At 38.2% G+C, this 15,474-nt stretch overlaps 1 protein-coding gene across 9 annotated transcripts in view; it reads left to right on the plus strand.

The window, feature by feature from the left end:
* NLGN1 (neuroligin 1) overlaps positions 1-15,474 on the plus strand; it is a 315,375-nt gene that overhangs the window by 161,727 nt on the left and 138,174 nt on the right. The window lies entirely within an intron of this gene.

Below are 15,474 nucleotides of genomic sequence, written 5' to 3' on the forward strand. Positions count from 1 at the left end.
TTAGGTGAGCTCAGCCGAAGGTAAGGAAGAAGAGCCCGGTTTAATAGTTAAGGTCTTTACCTGGGAAAGACCAGAATGAGTTTCAGTCTGAGTTTACTGTTGTTATGGTGGGTTAAAAAGCCATTGGAGAGAAAATAAGAAAAGAATCCTGGCAACAAAGACTGGAGCTTGTGTCTTGTTGAGATGGAAGAGTTTTGCACAGAAGAACTGGAGTTACTGCCTCCAGAGTAAAGTAGCCAGTATTTATTCTTTGTTCACTTTTTGGTATTAGGTGATAAAAGTTCAGCCAAGTCTTTCTTGGCTCTGACTCCAAATCAAAGTCTATTGCACGTGGATGATGCACCTTGCCTAAATATTTAGAAGGGTACAGCCTTCAAAGACTAGTGGCATGGGCACATTGCTTTTCATGGATAGCTGTGGTTACTTTTTCAGTATCCCTTCCTTTAACAGTAGCAGATGGAATTTTTGCCTTGCCAGGCTAAGAAACTGAAACCCTCTTGTGTGCATGGTTGTGTATACTTGTGTGCATGTCTAAATAATTGAGAAATGAACAAAGCAATGAACAAAGCAATCTGTCCTCTTTGGGAGTTTACTAAAGGGAATGGACATTTCACATATACTCTTAAGTTTGCATATAGAACAAAATAGCAAAAATAAGGTAGTACTTATCCTAGGCAGCAGCAATAATTCTTTTATCTCTTTGTCCAGTTATTTTCTGCCACATAACATGCTCAGATACAGCTTATAATTTTTATTCTTTTGAAGTTATTTTTATTGCATAACTGCACAAATCCACATTTTTAAGCAGGCTGGTAACTTTCTTGAACTGAGATCATACAGAAGCAACAGCAGTTGCTTAAGTATATAGAGATTACAAATATTTTTTTAAAAGTGTAATTTAGAAAGTGATGCCTATTTTGGAAAATATGGAGAATTTCATCGACCGCATATGGTTGATGACACAGTTAGCTTTTTTAAAAGTTGAAATTATTCTGTGGGTATTGTTTATTTCCTTTATTCATTAACAGATTAGCTGTTTTTTAAAGCAACACCAGATGAATTGAGCAAGAGGGCAGAATAAAGTCTAAGCCTGTACTATTTTTGTCCAATACTCATTAATCAAATGCATTTGGAAACAAATAGTGGCCTTGATTCACTTACCCAGTATTATGCTGATGTAATTCCATCAAATTCTGAGGAGGTTTCTCTCATTTACACCAGCGTGAGTAAAGAGGAAAATCAGGTCTTGCATCTCTCTAGCAAAATGCAATTTGTTTGCCAGGAAGGCTGGATGAAATGTAGATATCACACAGGCAATATGCCTCTAGCTGCTGTGCTTACCACAAGCAGCTCAAAGAGAATTATTTAATCCTTGTTTGCATAATAACTTCTGATAAATAATTCAAGAACGTATGGCCTAAAGTGGTTTTTTTTTTTTTTTTTTTTAAGGCAGTGCCTGAGGGAGAAACATGATTCTGTTCCTATTTTAACAAGGAACCAGGAACCCCAGCAGAGTTGTTAGAGCTGTATTCAAGCTCTTTGGACATGTTTTGGTGTAAAAGGTACAGTGAAATGCACAAGAGGACTTCAAGATATTTCATGGGGAGTTGTCACAAGAGGAAATACACCTCTGTGCAATGCAAATATTGTGTGTTTGTAGTGAGAGGAAACTAGCAGGCTGGAAGATAGCTCTTTAGTAACAGGACTTAATAGTGTAATCCGTTAAATCGAATGTCTAGAGAGTGGTGTTCCGAAAAAGGATTTTTTTTTTTTTTTTCCCCCTTATTGCAACAAGATGCTTAATACAGGCTTGCTGACAGTAAGTGCTTAAAATGGGCTTCTCTCTTCTTCCCTTCTCTCTGGTTATCTTTAACATGTTAAAGTGATCCTGATTAAGGAATGAAAATGGTATCATTATCTTTGGCTACTTTTTTCCTTCCTATTTTGTATTTTGGGGAAATTATTTATTTATGGGACCAAAACAATTCTGTTAACCAACATAATAACTTGAATTTATCTCTGTCAGACGGATTCTGATACCCTTATTACTTGGGTCTATTTACTGCAGTGGGTTTGCTTTGAGTTAATACATAGCTGAATGTGAATAAGGAGGCTAAATCTGGTCCTTACATCATTGATCTGGAAGGGGGCGGGGGGGGAAGTGATTGTTATTCTTGGCAACCTAGGGGATATCATTACAATTTGAAAACTATTTGTTCCCAGTCTGTCATGGGTTTTGACATCCATACCTACAGTACCATATACAAACCTTGTATTTACTAATTACGATAGCAATCAACAGCTGCTTGTTTAGATTTAGAGCAAAATCCTGTTTGTTCTCATCCAGTTCTCTGACCTGAATTTTGTTTGGTTTGTGTTGTAGGAGAGTTTTATATGACCGTACTCTTTCAGCAACCCTGTTTTTGCTGCTCTATATGAAATACACAAAACCCAGTAAAGGTGACATTGACTTTCCTAACAGAAGGATACATTAGAGCTGATCTGGAACAGTTTACCTGAAGTTTGCAGCTTCTTTGCAAGTACAACAGCATGGTCGTTTCCAGACTGTTGTACTCTGTAGGCAATTCTGATTTACATTTTGGTTACCTCAAAATAGATATTTGTAAAGATGGATGCTAAGTGAAACTTCATCACAAGCAAAATACTATTTTTATGCTGGTGGTACATATCTTTTATAGAAATTATTGCTGGATGTATTTTTTGATTGACTTTCTATCCCATTCTAATACTATGCAGAAAAAGTGAGTTACCACTGAAGTTTTATTGGACAGGTAGAAAGAGAGAATCTTGGGAATGTACTGGTTGTTCTTACCTGATGCAAATAAATGCCCTAGATTTTTTTGAGAGTTTTTAGTCTTTGTTAGGGTGCCTGATTTTCATGAACCTTTGAATGGAAGCAAGCAATTTGGCAAGAAATTAATTATTCTTGCAGAAGGCTCATAAATGGGGAAAAAAAAGTGCAAATTTGGCAGAAGGACAAAGTGAAATGTGAATGTAATATTTGTTCAAACATTTTGCCAGGCAGGCTGTTAAAATGCAAGTGTGGATGACAGCTGTGTATCTCCAGGTGAGGCTGATTTTGTTTGAAAATCTGGTTTTGTTCTATGTAGGTGATTTGACTGTTTGAATTTCAACAAGGAGGAACAGTGTGGGTACCATGCTTTATGTTCAGTTTTTCCCTGTGTGTTTATCTGCAGAATTCCCATTGAGCCTCTTTTGTTACAATGTTCCCTGGAAAATCCTTTAGTATCTCATGCTGTGCTTCTTTCAAACCTGAGGTGTAACAATACCATTTTAATCTCTCCATCTGTTGATGGCAGAAGATCAATGCTGTAAAATTGTATATTAATATAAACCTCTGGTGTGTCTTGTTTGGTATTTTTATTATTTCTATCTTTCTGATTATATAGAGGAAGTCTGTCATAGGATCCAGTTATACCTGTAAATGGTTTTACAGCAGCCGCCTTTTGGGTCCTTTCTGCAGCATCATGTAGTCTTGATCAGTAAGATACTATACCTGTACCTACTTTTAAGTCTTAGAGAAGTACTGTTGATTTCAGGAACTAGATGTCTCCAAGCACTTTTATAAATTAGAGCATATGTGAGGAAGGCACATTGCTGCTTAGCTCTGATTTTTTTTATTTGCAGAAAGCATGTTTTATTCTGGAGAAAATCCAACCTTGATAATTTGGAAACTAGACTGTATCTCAAAGAGCTTGTACTTTAAGAACCAACACTTGGCTTTATGTGTATAGTTATATTGGCAGCAACGGCAGTGATACCACACTTTGTTCACAGTATCGAGACCTAATTTTGTGAGCGGTAACCCAGTAACAGGAAAGCATAGGGGGAAATAGTTATAATGTGACAACAGTATCTGTTTTGACATGAAGCCATAAAGATGGTTTAAGGGGAAATACAGTTTGTTTGTTTATTGATTAAGCGTAGAACTTAATGTCAAACTGTAGTCCTGGTTTTAGTGGTATCAATGACCTGCAATTCCATTGTCCATTACACAAGTGTTGAGCTCATCGGAGGTCACACGCTGGCTAACGTTTGATAACTCGTGACTTTCATCTCCTGCTTCTCATGCATGTTTTAACTGGGATTTGGACAATGTGGTGCATCTTATGCATCCATCAGGTACAGATCTGCATTGAAGGTGAGGGCTCAGGTGGCTAAACGCAAGTCACTATGAGTTAACACGTTACCAAGTATTTAGAGGTCCTGTGCCTAGACTTGCACTCTTTTGAATGCCAAGTAAATCATGTTTGTTTTTAAACTTTTTGTTTTACTTTGCATTAGCCATAGGCTAAGAATGGGCAAATAGCCAATTATTCTCTGGCTCAGGTGACATGCTGCAACTCACTTCTGTCTGAATATTTGATATTTAAGTCATCACCCAAGGGACAAAGCAATGCTCATCTACAAAACAGTGTATCTTGCATTAGGAAGGAAGAGTACATTTTAATAGAAATTCCAGACACAACTGAGGGTAGTCTGCTTTAACTGTACAATTACATTTGTAACATTAAAATTTATAATTCTTCCATAAATAACTATGATGCACAGGTAGTGTGGAGCCCTATTCTGATGCAGAGTGTCAAGGGAATGACGTGGTCTGCAGGCTCCAACTGTTGAACTCGGAAAACAGATTTCACCTTAGTCTTAGCTTTAGAAGGGCTTCCCCATGTCATAGAAAATATTGAAGTAGCAAGGATTAAGCTATTCTGAACTGTGAGCTTAAAACTGAATGTTGATTGGAATTTGAAAGTCAGATTATATTGTATCATTTGCATCAGAAATATTTCTAGAACTGACAAATGACAATGCCCAGTTTGTCCAGTTGTTTTTTATTTCATGTGAAAATTCTTTACTTTTACTCCTGTGAACTTTCTATCCAACAGGTTATACAATGGAAGTGCTGCTTCTTTTGTACTGAAACGCCAAGAGTGTAATGTGTATCTTGCCCTTCAGAAAAGGTGTTTTGATTTTTTTTTTTATATTAATATATATGGCTTAAGACAGCTAAGCTTGTTTAAATAGATAAATAAAAGCATGTTTTTAATGTCTCCCATCAAAATCCTGTATTACAGGCAGCTGCAACCTGTTCATAGCCTATAGGGGTAATTTTACTCGGACGAAGAAAACAGTCCTAAGCAAAGGCTAGAAAGTATCTGAAGCTCTGCTTGACACCATAGAAGTTTTGATATATTTTTCACATCTCTTGCTATTCTAAAGAAAAAGACATTCAATTTTACTGTTAAATTAAGGAAATTTGGGGATACTACAGAGTCTGGGGGTTTTTTTGGTGGGTTGCGGTTGGGGTTTTTTGGGGTGGTTTTTTTTTTTTTTTTTTAAAAGCAGCTTTCCGGGGCTGCTTTACTTGAATTTATCTTGTTTAAGTTCATTTTGGACTCTAACTGGTTATAGAGAAGAGCTTGGTGCTTATTCATTGGTTAGTTACATAGCTGTGTGCAAAATGTTTGGGTCACATCTATTTTAGAATAAATGAACTCTACGATCTCTGAACATGGGTAGTTGTGTGTATACTTTTAAATAAAACTAGATCTGCTTACACCTGCTTTTGCAAGTGCAAAGTCAAAGTTAGTACAGAGAAGGATACAGACGTTTTTAGTTTTCCATGTTTGTTGCAATGGAGTAACAACTTTAAGTGCTCATCGCTACTTGGGAGAGCGGTTTGGCATTTCTGGACCTAGTAAAAAACTGACAAGATGACCTCGCAGTGCTGCTCATGTGCATTGCTGTTGTTAGGATCAAGAGCCTCTAATCAGTACCTACAGAAGAAGAAACCTCAGAGTTAACACTGCTGTTCATCAGGCTGTGTGTGGTTGTAATGAAAATTTTGTCTTGAATCACTTATGCAAGTGAGTAATTTTATTCACGCCAGTGATCTCAGTGACTTCAGGGAGACTACTCACAGTGGTTGGCTGACTTGAGGCTGCCATGTGTAAATTGTGGCTGCTGAAAGTTTTATAATTATGTATTTTTTAATTAAATGTTGCATATCAAAAATATAAATTATATTTCTCCAGAGCCAAAGAATAACATGATACGTGAAGTTACTCAGATAAAGGTGCTGGAGTTGCAGGAAGAACTGTCATCTTCTTTGCTAAGTGACATCAATTTGCGTGGCTAACATTTTAGTAATAAAAAGCAAAATGTAAATCTGTAGCCTGCTGTGAAGAGAAGTCTACAGTTTCAATGAACACTGCAGGATCTACTCATAAATATTCATTAAACAGTGCCTTGCTGAAAATGAAATTTAACTACTTAAGGTAATGGAATAATAGTTGAGAACCTCTTTCAGACATGTTCGAAAACATGATAGGAAAGAAATAGGGTAAGTGGGATAAACTTTATGACTTGCTTTTTGATCTTAAAAGATAAAATAAAAGCACTAGAGGGTTAATGGCACTGAAACGCCTTGTCCCACAGCTAGGGAAGCCACGTTAGCTTTTGATGGAAAACCAGTAGAATTTCCACCTCCCTGTAAACTTGTGTTCAGTTACATCCCTTCATGGCACTATGATGTCAGGATTTTTACTTCTTTACATCAAGAAAAATATGTGAAGTATTGTGTAGCTCATCATTCAGAAACTGCAAGGTCGTCTGCACAGAAAAAAACAGCAAAGTTGCTCTTACTTTTTTTTTTTAATTATTTTTATTAAGACCCCCAGAAATAGCAGTTCAAGAGGAGGATGAATAAAATAGGCTCCACTGCAGATGGAAGTGATTATGACTCTTTGTTTTGTTCACATGACAGTAATTATGTCTCTTCACACCACTGCTTTCCAGCACAAGGGTGATGCATGCTGAGGATGCTTCATTCTATGAGTAAGCCTGTGACTGGCCAGCATGCAGTGAGCGAGGGAAATGCTCTTATGAGTTGAATTGCTCCTGCACAGCTCCCTCAAAGTCAGTGACAGTTTGTGTTCATCCCGCCTAGTTTGAGGTGCTTTACTGAGGTATCCAGGTTAAGAGCTTGGTGGCCCTAATCTCACCACATTTCCAGTGGAAAGGAAGTGGGCCCAAGCCACCTGGGGTGGCCGTTGTCTTTCTGTCAACTCCACAGGGAGATTGCAGCAAGTGTGCTCTGATATTTGATGACTCAGTGTCTTGAAAGCGGCCGTTAGTGCCTGTAGGGATAATGCATTTACTGTATCCTGGGGTATGCTGTATATTTAACCAGATGGCATTTCTGAAAGTTTTGACGGGATCCTGAGTTAGCCATGGCTTGTAACTGCCAGCACTGTTTCCTTAAAATAAGTATGCTGATAGATACTACTGGGCTTCTAATCTCTAGAGCTTGGTTTTATTAGAATAGGGTAGCTTTTGAAATAGGGAGAACTCTGATCTGCAGAATGAGACAGATTCAAATAAATAGTTAGAAAAGCAAATTTCTTTCCTGCCCACTGTGCCCTTGAATGAGGAGATCTTTCCTTCCTCTTCTGCCTTCTCAGTCCAGCAGTTTTCAGTGGCTCCATGAGTTGGAGAACCTGTGCAAAATTTGGGTTCCCAGGTGAACATACTCCTCTCTTCTCCCCTGAGAGCTGACAGTAGTTCTGCTCCCTGCTTGTCTTGGGAATCCCAGAGCCTTGGGCTATTGATGCCTCCTGTGCCCTTCCTGCCGCCTTTTGTGCTCCAGAAGGTCTCCAAGCTGAGAAATCTCCTCTTCCATTGTGAGTGCAATAACCTGAAAAAAGACAAAAAAGGGCAGTCTTCTTAACACAACGTGACATTGAGCTTTTCCATAGTTGCCTCTCCTAAATTGCAGCCAGTGGCTCTTGCAAAGCAGACAGGATAGGTGTCAGAGCAGCTCCTCAAGTAAACCTCAGCATGGACACTTGGAAAAGTCAGGACTGATTTGGTGAGATGGTCTGCTGCTGCCAAATCAACCTTATGGATGGTCTCATCCCACTTGTGAAAGCACTGTGTGAGGGAGCTGAACCTTGAAGAAAACATTTTGGGCAAATGTGTGTGGTGTCTCCTTGGTTAAATTGAGTAATTTTACCCTGCTTGACTCAAATGACAGGCTGCCTGTTGAAAGAACAGGTGGAGCGAGTGTTTCCCTAACATCCCGTAGAGTTAACATTGCTGTAGTGTGTCACATTAAATCCTTTCCTGATGCCTTCATGGCTTGTTTAGTCAGTGTTCAGATAAATGATGCACATATTGTATCAAGCTATGCATGGAAATAGTAAAGGAAATGCTTGTCTTCTATATAGCTAAATTAATAACATAGGATTCGGTATATATTAAACCACTACTGCCTTTTTTGACATAAACTATAAGTAAATACTATATATTATAGTATTTATACTACATATAACTCCTTAATTATTTAAGAAGCTGCCTTGGCTAAAAACTTTAAGTACATCTAATTAAATGTGAGGTAAAGTGATTTTATTCTTGGTTAAAAATAAAAAAAAGGAAAAAGACTTCTATAAAGTATTCATTCTGGACAATATTTCAATAAAATACCTGTTACTGTATTTACTCTGTTATTTTAAAAATAATTGCCAGAGAAGAAGGAATATGAAGACTTTTTTTTTTTTTAAAAAAGAAAGAAAACAAAAACCAACTTGATATTGGTAATATCAAGTGGTAATACCACGGTGTTAGTAATGACAGTGCAATTGCAAAGATCCTGTCGTGTTGGTGGGCTTTGACTTCTTTCAAATGTCGCTTAAGTTGGGAGAGTCTACACTGAACTCAAAGGACGCACAGTAATGTCGCCATGAAGAGAATCAAGTTCACTTTCTATTTAAAACTCATTTACTGTTTTGCTTCCTGAGCCATAGCAAGGGGAGGGCACAAGGTCTGTAAACTACAACAAATCCCCGATGGCAGCTTTTGCTATTTTTGCTATTGCTGTTGCCGCTGCCCAGGCAGAGGCCTCATGTCTGCAGTAGCTGTTGCAAGAAGCATGGAAGGGGGAGGAGGAAGTCCTGAGGCAGTGGAGGGGCAGCTCCTGGTAGGGATTATCAGAATATCTTTCTCGAGATCTGATGGCAGCCAGCTCTGAAATGTCATACAGCAACTTTGTGCATTGATGTCTTATGCTTCCTATTCCAGAACAGCATCTACGTATTGGAAATGAGCTTTACTTTTTGTAAACTTTCTCTTAAGTTTTTTCTTCTGTTTTAATCTCATAGTATTCTGTGAAAACTAATGCTGCTTAATACACACCCTGCAAACCTTTGCAAAACAAGCTTGTCCAGCTTCAAATGTTATGCATGATCTACCAAATTCTTTCCCTCTCTCTGTATGTCTCCCTCAAAAAAAAAAAAAAAAAAGGGGGGGGGGCGACAAGGGGGAACCCATGAGAATACATACACTGAGACATACGTAGAATTACAGATGTGGTATTTTGAATCCTTAATTATTAGTCTATGCTCCAAATTACTGTGTCAGTTTCTACTGTCCTCTGGAAATTTGATGCTATCACTTCAAAATAAAGAATCACAGATGTTGAAATTGTTAGAACAAATTAATTCAAGTAGCAGCCATGATCTCCTTCTTGTCTCTCAAAAAGACTGTATTGCTGATTTTTTTGAAGTCGTCTTTTGGCCATTGATTTGTTTAACTGCAGAGCTTCCATTGTAGTTTACTTGTTGATTGTAGCATTCTAGCTAAAGTTTCTAAATTGCCTTTCTCAGCTGAAGATGTATCACAAGATTGAACAAATGACCTTTATGGTGCAATAACATCCTTTAGCCATCAGGAATTAGTGTGTTGCATCTATCATTCCTGCAGGCCTTAAGGTATGTGCCTAGTTCTGTAGTGCCATTCCTGTAATAACATTACAGCCTTGAGATGAGAGAGACACTTCTCTCTTCAGTGCAGTTATCACTGAAGTAGATACTCTTGTTTCAGCATTATAATCATGTGTTACGTAGGTGATAGAATAACAAAATGTATTTTTGAACTAGCTATATCTTTAATGACCTTATTTTTACTTTTTTTTTTCCCCCAGATGTTCTTATTTAGCCTAAGTGTTACCCTGTGAATAATCTTTTGTTTAGGTAAAGCAAGAAAGCTAAAGGCTTGAGAACTTAGTCTGATGCTTTGCACAAATAATTAAAACATTACGTAAAACTGCTAGGCGCAGTAGGATATTTTGGCACTCTAGAAACTTCACTCTCAATTGGAAAGAGAAATATGTGCTTACTGGTTCAAAGAACAATTAGGTGCTTTTAATAATGCACTTTCAAAACTTTACATGCTGTAGCTAATAAAAAGGTATTTACTTTTCTAAGCAGTTGTTAATGAAAGACAAGGCTTTTATCTGCAACAATTTACAATGTATACAGTAATAGAAAATAATGATTCACAATGAGAACTTCAAAGTGTCTGATTTAGGCTTCTAATTTTCAAGTCAAGAGGATTTAGCATTCGCAAATGAAGACGTTAGTTCATGTAGAGTGATCTTTTAAGTTCATTAAGGTACACAAGCCCTAGGATGTCATCGGCAAGCCTTGTGATTGTCAGTTGTTCCTTAATAGAGGTGTGATGTTGGCAAGGAATACTGAAATGAGTGTTGCCAGAAGTCATTACTTGTGCTTCACCTGGGAAAGCACTGTTAAAATCAGGAGTAATTTTGTGGGGGAAGTGACAGAATGATACAAGCTCTGACTGTAATTGGAAGAGAAACTGGAAGTGTTGCATCAGTGTTTGTCATAAATGACCAGCTGAACCAAATTTGAATGTGCCAATCCAGACCTTTCTGCCGTGTTAGTTCAGGCCATAACAGCACATCTTCTGTGTCTTAAGGACAGCGCAACAGGCTGAGGTCACACTTCATGTGTCCAGAGAAGGGCAACAAGGCTGGTGAAAGGTCTGGAGCACAGGCCTTATGAGGAGCGGCTGAGGGAACTGGGGTTGTTTAGCCTGGAGAAGAGGAGGCTGAGGGGAGACCTTATTGCTCTCTACAACTACCTGAAAGGAGGGTGTAATGAGGTGGGTGTTGGTCTCTTCTCCCATGTAGTTAGCGATAGGACGAGAGGAAATGGCCTCAAGCTGCGTCAGGGGAGGTTTAGATTGGATATTAGGAAAAATTTCTTTACGGAAAGGGTGGTCAAGAATTGGGACAGGCTGCCCAGAGAGGTGGTGGAGTCCCCATCCCTGGAAGTGTTCAAAAAAGGGGTAGATGTGGCACTTGGGGACATGGTTTAGTCTAGTCTACCCTTGATTGGTTTAGTGTGGACTTGGTAGTGTAGGTTAATGGTTGGACTGGATGATCTTAAAGGTCTTTTCCAACCTAAACGATTCTATGATTCTGAAGACCCAGACTGTTGCTGGGCCTTGTGAAGAGTCATGGTAAAAAGTCTCATCCTGCAGTGCATAAAATAAGGAGAATTTCTCTCCCAGTACTTGCAGGGTGCCCATCTCATCGTCTTCAGGATGAAAGCCATGTGGGTAGGCCAGCCATGCCCTTACCCTCATGTTTTCCCACATCAGTTACACAGCCCTATTTATAAGAATTGTTAAGTATAATTGTCATCTTTGCAATACCTGCGCCCACTCACTGCTTCTCCGCTCTCGGTGCGCTGTAGGAGGTGTTTATATCTCTAGCTAAGTAGGTTTTTAAAACACACTTACTCCCTCTTAGAGATCCCTGTTGTGCTAGTCACCTCCGTTACCATTCCCATAGCTAGCTTGCTACAGTCTGGATTTAAATCAAAACTCGTGAAATGTTTCAGTGAGTTTACATCAAATTTCATAGCCCAAGAGTTGTATATCACTCAATTTGAGGACCTGCTTTTCTGAAATACTAATCAGTTCTTTCACTTCACAGTGAATTTTTTTTTCAATAATTTATGTAACCTTTGAGCCTGAAGGAAGAGAAAGATGAAGAATAAAGTACACCTATGGATTTGTGACACAGACTGAACAGTCAAAAGCAGTCAGAAACATCAAAGGACGTTCCTATTTACCACTAAAGCTACTTTCAGGACAGTTAGGCTGCCAGTGACACTACTGGTATGTTTACTTGAATCTGAAATGTAGATGTTACTAAGTTTGAGAACATACTATGTGTGAATGTGTGGGCATCAACAGCATTGTGATTTGCATTCAAGTGAAAGGAAAACCGAACAAAGAGTGAGTCGCCTTAAAACCAGGGGAGGATGACAATGGAAAAATGTGGATACATAATCTATAACAACAGACAGATGTCAGAGAGAGGGTATCCCATTGACAATAATATTATGCTTTTATTTCCATAAGAGGATAAGAACACAATTCTAAAACTGGACCAGCATTATTGTTGATTGGACACGCATTTGGCTAAAAGAATACTGAACTTAATGCTCTGTGGCTTCTCACAAAAGTGCAAAACGTTGTGTTTTGCTTAATATTGCTCCACTCCATGTTTTGTTTGGAAACCAGATGTGGAGTCGGGGGAAGAGGCCACATGCCTCCCACTGATTTTAGAAATGTTACTCCATGTCAGTCTTCCGGAAAGCACCTGCTGAAACCGTCAAACCCCTGAATCAGAAAATGAGGCTTACCTGTGGTCAGTCCAGCCCCTGCATTTGTTCAGTCCTTCGTGTGGACTGGCCGTCTGCTGCTGCCGCCTGCGAGCGCGCCAGGGCCCTGAAGAAACAACTTGACCAGAACATGCTGCATTTGCAGCTCCCTTTCATTTCTAATGTTGCAGCTCATTAGTGTGAAAACCTGTAGCAGATGCAGCTATTAAATGTGCAGCTCTTGCAGCCATTCTCTGTACATCTGTAAAATAATCAGAAAAATATACTACACTAATAACTAGAAATCTTTTAAAAGTCTGGGCAAAAAACAATGCGGGACTTAGTTTTGATTATATAAAATTTTATTTGAGGGGATACATCTCAGATGTAATGCCAAATACAAATCTAATGTTTGTGTTTATAAGAAAATGGTAATTAACAAGGTGGAATAATACTCTACATCTCTGTTCTTCCTTTGAGTATCAGGAGAATGGAATGAAGTAGCTCTTAATATGTTGTCATCCAGTTACACTTATCTCTCTGGCTAAAATTATTCATTGATCACTAATCACTGGTGGTTGTTTACACACAACAGTGTTCACATGTAGCATGCAGCATATTGAGGATTATTGCTATAATAGGAGCTAATCAATGAAAACCACTCATGACTTTCTTAATGAGGTGATAGTGAAAGGCTTTTCTTTTGATTACTGCAGCAATAGATTTGTCAAAACAGAGATAGCTGTTCACAGCCAGCAGGAAAATGGTTTTCAGCATTAGATCGCAGACACCATTTTTCTCTTTCTCTATAATAATATTAAAGTTGAAAAACGATTATTCCGGTCCCCCTTTATTAAACAAGCTATTACAAAACAAGTGGAGGATTTCTGCACCTTCAATTTTCCACCTAATAATAGTAAAATATATCCATTGTTGCCTTGACAATATAAATGCTATTTTTTTCCCCCAATGCCTAAAGCACTGAGTCTCACCATTTTCATTGCCAGTTTGAAACAGATTGTGGCATTAGATTTTTAATATTAAAGACAGGTATTTTTACTGGTTTTCACTGTGATTAGTTAGTTCACAGGCTTGATAGTCACCAGTAGACTAGACATAGAAGTTAACTAAATCTTCACAACGGCCTTTGGATTATTCTTGATAATACCAGTATTTTGCATTGAGACATATCTGCTAACTCTAGAACTCCAAGATACCTTAAAATAAACGTATGTCAGATATTAGGCATTTAGGCAGAGTTAATGCCATTGGCTTTTTTTTTTTTTTCTCCCTAGTTTATCAGGCCATGTTTCTGCCATTAGAACTTCAGACACACACCGGCTCTGATATTTTTGGAGGTGCTGTGTTCTCAAAACTCTGCTGATTTATTAGAGAACAGTGAATTCAGCACCCCTAAAAATAGATAAGTAAAATCTTTACTTTGGAGCATGTTCATTTTTGCAATCGGAAATGGGATGCAGAAATAGCCCTTCCCAGGCATGTGCTCTGAATGTCGGGCTACAGCCATAGGCTCACTTTGTTTTGTCTCCAAACAGTAGGAAATCTAAGATGGAATGATCTTCACTGGAAGATCCTTTAGATAATTCTTTTTAATTATTTATGCTGAAAATATTCCAAATGCAAAAAGAAGCTAAAACTTCTTGGATTATGCAGATTCAAAGAGACTTTGGGGACATCCATTAATATTTGCATGCTGGATCGTTTGGTGTGCTGCTTCAATTATCTGGAGCTTGATCACTGTGTGTAATCATAATTTGTTCATAAAACTACCCAGGCCTGTCAGCATACTGCCTGAAATTAAGCTGCTTCTGCTTGTGCAGAGCTTATGAAAAATTGAATGGCAGTTCATTTTCACAAAACATGACAAACATAAAAGACATTATGAATTAATTTTAAACCCTGCTTAGCAGAGTCTTATCAATTTGATGAAGCCCTTTGTCTTACAGAAGTCTGGCATCGGAGCTGATATGCTTAATTAGTATCAAGCATCTCAAAATGCCTGTGACTGACAGGTTAGATCATTTGGTGTCCTCCCCCAACCTCCCCATGAATTGCAGTTTGAAATATAACAGTTTTAGTTAGGGAAGCTGACTAACATAAGTTTCACACCTTTACATCAAATTAAACACATGAAAATGGGATTGCTATTGCAGATGAAGCAAAGGCTGGCATGAAATCAAAGATAAATAAAATCACATTTGCTGCTGCGGAGTCTCTTTAGATCTGAGATTGCAGTGTTCTGGTCTGGGAATATACCTCTGATTTGAATGTGAACATAATATGTTTTCATTTAGCACTTGGAAAAAATTAACCCATCTGGCACAAGCAATGAAGAGCTTCAAACAGGTTACTAGACACATCCAGTGAGCACTTTGGAGGGCATATAAATTATGTTTCTTTTATTCAAGAATTCCGCCTGGATGCGAAGGGTGCCTGGTATCAGTAGGATTTGAAAGCGGTAGGTACCTTATACAGTTAATCTTAAAATAATTTTTTCCCACAAGTATACTGAGGTAAGGGTGTCACTAGTGTGAAAATAAGGATTTGAGTCTCAAGCTTTAGTTAAAAGGTACTAATAGATATTGTCTGTCTCAGAGAAAGCTGGGGGGGAAGTAGAATGACAATACTTGACCGTGTTGGAGATAATTGTCTAGACTCTCCTTTTCTCTCATTGAAGTGAAGCCTTGTAATTAATTGCACTGATTTCCTCAAGGTAATTCCTGAGCTGTGATGATATAACAAGAGCATGACTTGACCTATAGAACTGTAGAATAAGTTTAAAACCTTTAAATGTCTCCTGTCCCTGCATCTTTTAGCAACATCTAGAGAAAAAGGTAGGTATTCAGAAAATATTGCATAAAGTTATGCTCATAGAAGAGCTACTAAAGATGTTTAGTTGAATTTGGACTGTAAAAGCTTCTGGAGATCCAAGTTCAGC

Source organism: Pelecanus crispus, chromosome 9, assembly GCF_030463565.1.
Source record: "Pelecanus crispus isolate bPelCri1 chromosome 9, bPelCri1.pri, whole genome shotgun sequence".
In the NCBI taxonomy this organism is placed as follows: Eukaryota; Metazoa; Chordata; class Aves; order Pelecaniformes; family Pelecanidae; genus Pelecanus; species Pelecanus crispus.